This window comes from Triticum aestivum, chromosome 4D (assembly GCF_018294505.1).
Source record: "Triticum aestivum cultivar Chinese Spring chromosome 4D, IWGSC CS RefSeq v2.1, whole genome shotgun sequence".
Taxonomy (NCBI): Eukaryota; Viridiplantae; Streptophyta; class Magnoliopsida; order Poales; family Poaceae; genus Triticum; species Triticum aestivum.
In genome coordinates, this window is record NC_057805.1 from 3,250,751 (window position 1) to 3,258,234 (window position 7,484).

Below are 7,484 nucleotides of genomic sequence, written 5' to 3' on the forward strand. Positions count from 1 at the left end.
TATACACAGAACATTAGCAGTAGCGCGGGTTAAAAACGCACGCTGGTGCTAATTAGCAGTAGCGCGGTGGTGTAAACGGCGCTACAGATACAGTTATAGCAGTAGCGCGGCCGAGTACAAAAGCGCTACTACTAAAATTCCCACGGCTTAGCCGATAGGCTGCACATAGTAGTAGCGATCTTCGTAGAACCGCGCTACCGCTATTTGCTTTGTAGCAGCGCGTTTACGCGGAGAGGCGCTACTGCTAAAGTAAATAAAATTAAATGGAAAGCAAATAGAAAAGTAAATTAAAATGAAAGAAATACAAAAAGGTGAAAGAAAAAAAATAAAATGTAAAGAAAAATAAATGAAGAAGGGAAAAAAGAGAATGGTATAGCAGTAGCGCGTATACGGAAACGTGTTGTAGCTATGTTAGCAGTAGCGCAGTTCCTGGAACGCGCTACTGCTACTTTTGACTTAACCGCTCGATTCGTTCTTCCCAACGGCCACTTCCCCCAAATCGCAACTCCTCCGCTGTCGCCGCCGCTGTCGCCCGTCGGCCGCCGCGCGCTCTCCCGCCTCAACGCCGCCCCGACCTCGGATTCGACGCCGCCCCCGACCCCGACCTCGACGCCGCCCCCGACCCCGACCTCGGCGCCGCCCTCCGCCGCGCGCCCGAGCCCCGACCCCGACCTCGGCGCCGCCTGCCCCTCCCTCGCCGCAGTCACCGTAAGGCTCTGCCTCTCCTCTCCCCTACCCTCCTCTCTCTCTCTCTGCTAGGGCAATTTATATATGTGTTGATGTTGTGTTGATGTTCATATGAACCCTAGTAGATTTGTTTAGGGCAGTAGGCATTTTTTAGCATTTAGGAAAAATGATTAGCAATTTTTTTAGGAAATTAGCTAGGGCAATTTTTTATGAAAATGCCTAAACAGTAATTTCATTTGCATATTGTTGTTATATGATATATGTCATTGATGAAATGAAGCCGAGAGGCTTTGTTGTTTCCAGCAAATGAAGCCGAGTGGCCTATGTTTTGCTGGAATGTTGATTCATTTCCGTTCCGGCAAATTTCAGGTTCTCGATTTGTCCACTTTTTAGCAAAAGTCATGCCAAAATTTTCCGTGAATTTCGGCATGACTTGTGCTACAAACTAGGACATATCGAGTGCCCGGGATTTGCCGCACCGGGAAGGAGTCAACGTTCCTGCAAAGCATAGGCCTTTTTATGTCATTATTCATTTTATTAGGTATAGAATTAATTGACTAGATTTAATCATAAGAACTAGTTGAATTAATAGAACTAGTTGAACATGTCACATTTGTTGTTATTATTTTAGTTAAAGCAATTTTTCCCGCATCGACGTCGACGATGCCTATCCCGCATCCTCGTCATCGAATCGGCGGAGGACACCAGCGTCACCAGATGGGCCATGTCCGGGACTGGGCTCCGCCGGGGTGGTACTGGGAGGCGCTACCTACCGGGGGGCGCAGGTTGGTGAGGAGCCAGCATGTCGTTGACCCGAACCTTCTTTGGTGGCGGTCGCGCGGGCCAGTGACGGTCTAGAGGCTCGAGGACCTCGCGAAGGTGGTGCGTCGCCGTGTTAGTGAGGAGGACGCGCACGTCCGTCGCTACTTGTTTGCGTTGGAGCACAGGTTCTCCAATACCTGGCATGTTCTCCAGGGATCTCACTGGAGCTATGATCCTGTGATGGTTCCTTCTCTTTGGGTGTCCACCGCCCACGCCGATACCCGTCGTGCGCTAGGGTTTTAGTTGTATTAGTGATGTTATATGTATGATACTATTCGGGATGTATTAGTGATAATATTCAACGATGTACGGACGCATGAGATGATTTACTTTTGCTTATTGAATGCATGCTAATTTGAATACTTATTTATTTTAAGATTTGGTTTTGCTTATTGAATGCCCATGTCAATATGAGTCCTATAAGATATTTGGAGTATCCTGGTAGTTGTCTTCGATCGATTTTCAATTAATGTTTCAACTATGAACATAGGAAATGTCTGACAACGAAAAGGATTTCGGTATTTGCAAATACTGCGAAGACGAGCGCGGCCTGTGCGACGGAATCTTCCTAGATGATGATAGGCGCTTCAGCATCAAGCTGGATGTGAACTTCGAAGTGGATACAGTAAGTCACAACGACAAGTCTTTTTTCGTAATTAAGCATGACATCTGCTTCATTTGCTTCAACTTATAATTTTTTTTACTATTCTACTAGCGTATCCCCTGCCATGCAAGAGTTTTTGTCTTGGATAAGATAGGTTTCAGTCGTACTATGGAGGTAAAGAAAGTTTAATTGAAGACCCAGCATGGTTATAGTTTCCACGCAAAATTATACAACGCAGACGATTACACCTATTTTGGATGCAAAACTTGGCGAGCACTATGCAAGACTTATTCATTTGAGCCTGATATGGTTATCACCTTTGATATTTGTCCGGAAGATGATATTGAAGGTAATACTGACATCTGGGTCGATGTGCAGACACCTCCAGTTATACCGTTATGTGAGTTTCTCAACCATATTTATGTCTTTGATATTGTTTATTTAAAAATAGTTGACAACTAATTTCTATTGTCAGCTTATTTCCGTTCAAGCAAACATGTCCAGCGCTTGGTAGACAGGACCTACTACTGTCCCGGGGCTGAACTAAACTGCGAGGAGCTAAGTCATTATGTTTCATGGCTTGAGGATCTTGATACTGTCAAGACAAATTTTCTTCCTGCACTTAGAAATGTTAGTACTGAAAACGTGCGACCAATAGTGTTCGTAATGAACTACGGTCACATCTATTTAGGAAAGATGGTAAGATTTTTACTATTTGTCCTCAGTGCATCTTTTGCATACATTATTTTTTAAGCTAATTAACTTCATTGCTAACTATGTTACTATACGATGTTCTTCAACAGGGACTCCTGATGAATGTTGTGCCTCATGGGATCGAGACTAATGGTACCATTAGTATTGTTAGCTTACGGCCAAGATATCCTACAATGCACTTTAGTGCATTCTGGATTTCTAAAAGCGACGAATGCTTAATAGTGAAAGACTGGACCAAATTTGTGATGGAGGAGCGCAGAGAAGTACTAGGGGGCAGCAATCAGAAGCGCAACCCACGATTAGGAGACAGGTTCATCTGCATGCTCCAACTTGATGAAGGAGGAGAGCTACACATGTTTTATGTTATTTTACCTGAGAGAGATCGAGCAGCAGGAGTGATTAGCTAGTAAGAAATGAGTTTGAAGATGATGATGTGCTACACTATGACTATGATGATTAAATAGCTAGTGTTGGTGGTAATGACTATGATGATTATTATTAGCTAGTGTTGGTGGTGATTAGATAGCTACCGCATCTAGTGTTGGTGGTGATTAGCTAGCTAGAATGAGTTTGAAGATGATTATGTGCTACACTATAACTATGGTGATTAAATAAATACAGTTGATGGTAATGACTATGATGATGATTAAATAGCTTATGCTGGCGGATTAGATTCAAGTGGAGGCAACATGTGGTGCACATCAAAAGTACTACTAGTCCAAACTAGATCAAGTTTGGATTAGTAGTATACTTTTGACATGCACCATATATTGCATCCGCTTGAACCTAATCCACCTTCATTTGACACACTGTTATGGACATAATGATATAAACATCATAATTGGTATTGTACCAAAATTTGTATAACGGCGTATAAATACACTAAAAATAAAAAAATAAAAAAAAAGAATACTTGTAGCGATTGATAGAAAACACGTTGCAACTAGCTAGTTTAGCAGCAGCGCGGGAGAGAACAAGCGCTGTCGCTATGTGTCTTAGCAGTAGCGCGTGTCGCACGCGCTACTGCTAAGTAATAGCTGTAGCGCCTTATTAGTAGCGCGGCAGTCCGCGCTACTAGTGGACATTAAACCCGCGCTACTACTAGGGTTTTTCCTAGTAGTGTGTCACAGTGTCTCCTGTCACCTTGTTGAATTTCAACCTCACATTGCATGGGACGATCTGTGTAAAAAAAGCAAAATGACACAATGCAGTAATGCCAACACTAAAAATAAAATAGTTGTTACATTTCATCTAATTTCTTACTGCTGCATGATGAAAACTCGGCTGGAAGTAGATGCCACAGCTTGCCAGTTGCAAGGCTGTTGGCGCACCTTGACATGCACAGTCGACATAGTGGTGGTGGTGGCGGCGCCATTTTCCTAAAGCAATATGAGCAAAGGATTAACGATTCACTTCACAGGAAAGAAAAACAGTAGCATGTGATATTTTTGGTTCTTCCGGGAGAAGAAATTTTATGGACAATTATAATCCTAAGATCTAGTAACATATTAGATAACAAGGTACCACCTACCAAAGCATTTCGGTGGCACCTATTGCCGAAAAAACTTTCCACAAATATCTACCAAATAAGGGTACCACCTACGAAGACATTTCATCTAATTTGGCCCCTATTGCCTAAGATAATTTATTAAAAAACAAGTGGCAAATTTAACTAAATTGGCACCTACATTTTGCCAAAAAATAACTTATTATAAAAAAAACAAAAGCATCTACCTATCCATGTACAGAAAAAATAACAATAAAATGCTGCATACTAAATCAACTAGCATCATAAATCCACTAGCATACTAAATCAACTAAATCAAAATGTTCTAAATCAACTAAATCAACTAGCCTACTAAATCTACTAAATCAACTAGCCTACTAAATCAACTAAATCAAAATGTTTTAAATCAACTAAATCAACTAGCCTACTAAATCAACTAAATCAAAATGTTCTAAATCAACTAGCCTACTAAATCAACTAAATCAAAATGTTGCATATGAACTAGCCTACTAAATCAAAATGTAGCAGGGAGGAGGGAGAAGGAGGGGCGACTCGAGGAGGGAGAAGAGAGTAGGACGGAGAAGGAAGGCGAAGCGAGGAGGGGCTGGCCGGCGGCGAGTGGAGGGAGGACGGAGGAGGAAGGCGGAGCGAGGAGGGGCCGGCCAGCGGTGAGTGGAGGGAGGACGGAGTAGGAGGCTGGTACCGAGTCCAGCGAGGAGGAGGAGGTGACGGCGGCGCGGATCGGAGGGGCGACGGGGGAGGACCGGCGCGGGGGCTTGAGGGGGAGATCGAGTGAGTGTGAGTGTGATCTGGATCGGATAGAGGAGAGTGGGGGTGGGAGATGGAATGGCTTACCAGTAGCGCGCTATAGCAAAAAGCGCTACTCCTAAACTACCTATCAGTAGCGCCTTTCACAAAGAACGCGCTACTGCTATGTGTCAACATGTAAAAATAGGCATTGATCATCAATGGTCTTTTTTTGTACAATCTGATTTGTCAATAGGAATTCTCACCGGTTGGTTTAAGAACCGGTGAGGATTCCTATTGCGGCCATAGATCCTACACATAGAGTTCAATGAAGACCAAGTGCTTGTGAAAGTTGTAGAAGTAACATATTTAAGGTGGTACAAACTCTCTTCACGGAGTAAGGTGGGACTAAATTTTTGTAGTAAACTTAGCAGTAGCAGTTATTGTGTAAATGCGCTACTGCTATGATCCGTAGCAGTAGCGCTCTTTATGTTAACGCGCTGCTGATAGAACTAGCCTCGCGGCGGCATCGTGGCAATTATAGCAGTAGCGCGTCTTAGAGCGAGCGCGCTACTAATACATTTGTTACAGCAGCGCGTTTTTCGCGAGCGCGCTACTGATACTTAGCAGCAGCGCCTTATTTTAAAGTGCGCTGCTGATAAGATTCTGTGTATAGGCTTTTCCCTAGTAGTGATATTGCTCTCCTATCCAAATGGTTATGGAGGATCGCTTCCGGAGAGGGTGTTCTGTTGTTAAATATCATTCGCGCCAAATACTTGCGAGGCCAACCCCTGGCGTTTGCTCAAAGATCTGGTGGATCGCAATTCTGGTAGACGATTGTTCAGCTGATGCCAGTCCTACGGCTTGGCTCCTCCATCGAAGTGGGCCTGTGCACCTCCACCCTGTTTTTGCTAGACCGGTGGTGCAGCGTCCAGCCCTTCGCCATTAGTTTCCAGGCGCTCTTCAATATCTACACAGATAAAAACATGACAGTGGCAGCCGTCTTGTCCAACCTAGAGAATATCGCCTTTAGACGGACCTTCGGCCCCAGTGAACGGGACCTATGGGAGGATCTAGTTGCATGTGTGGCACTCCACACCCCATCCCTAGAGGCGGACGTGCTGCATTGGCACCTAGAGCCTAATGGACGTTTCTCCGCGAAATCCCTATACCAAGCGATTATGCCAACTCTGGGCCCGACCGAGTTGAATCACCTTTGGGAGATCAAACTGCCATTGAAGATTAGGATCTTCCTATGGAAGTTGGTGCGGGGACGTATACCCTCCGGCACGGAGGTGCTAAAGCGGAACGGCCCTCCGATGGGATGTGTCCTTTGTGTACGATTCGAGAGGACTCCAACCATATATTCTTCATACGTCCGGCTGAGAGGTTCCTTTGGAGCTGTTTAAGGGAGGTTGTAGCTGGCGGATGGTGCCATAACAACCTCCCAGATATGTTTAGCGAGGTGCTCGGTCCCCACAGTTCTGCTATACGACCGGCCCTCTGGGTTACCATAGGTGCCCTTTTGTGGATGCTTTGGAATATCTGAAACAAGCTTGTAGAGCATGTCATTCCTTTACGTGCGACTGATGCAATGTTCAAATTATGTGGTTTTCTACAGCTCTGGCGGCCGCTTAGCTAGCGCCACGATCGGGTCTCCATTGACAAAGATGTCGCCGCGCTTCGGTCCGTTGCCGCCCGCTTGACCGCGCCATCGCTCCTTCCTCCACCTCCGGAGCCGGATTAGTGTAGTAGTCCTTGGACTTCCTTTTTTGGGGATTATTGTGCTTTTCCCCAGCTAGACTTCATGTTCTGTGGTGCACTTCGTTTCTCTGTTGCGCGTATGTGTGGGTGTGCGTGTGTGTGTGCGTTGAACCTCTTTGTCACCTGTGTGCTTTGGTCGTGGCTTTATAATATAAAGCGGGGGAAACCCTATTTCGTCGGAAATTGAAGCCTCTGTGATAATCTAATATCTGAGCTTAATTTGTGCACAAATGAAAGTCTAGGCTTTGTTGTTAAAACTTTATTGCACGAACCAAAATCAAAGCTTTCTAATACATAAATAGGAGGTTTCAAACTTATATTTTTAGTTGCTTGAGCAGCTGTTGAAACATGCATGCTAATAAAAAATGATTGTGCAGAGCATACACGAACCTTCTGTTGAGGAAGAGAGCACCACTATGCATAGCAGAGAAGGGAGCCGACGATGAATTGCGCAGCGGAGAGGAGGAAGGTCCTCTCCACTCCTCTCCTCTCGTGTCAAACCCATCTCCAGACCAATGTGCTTGATTGATTGACTGAGGTCCCAGCGAGCGAGCGGCACCTTCAATGACACCGTCCCCACCCCCCAGAAGGGCCTGCGTGATTGAGAAGCTGGTGTCGCCGCTGCGCTACCAAGTGAAG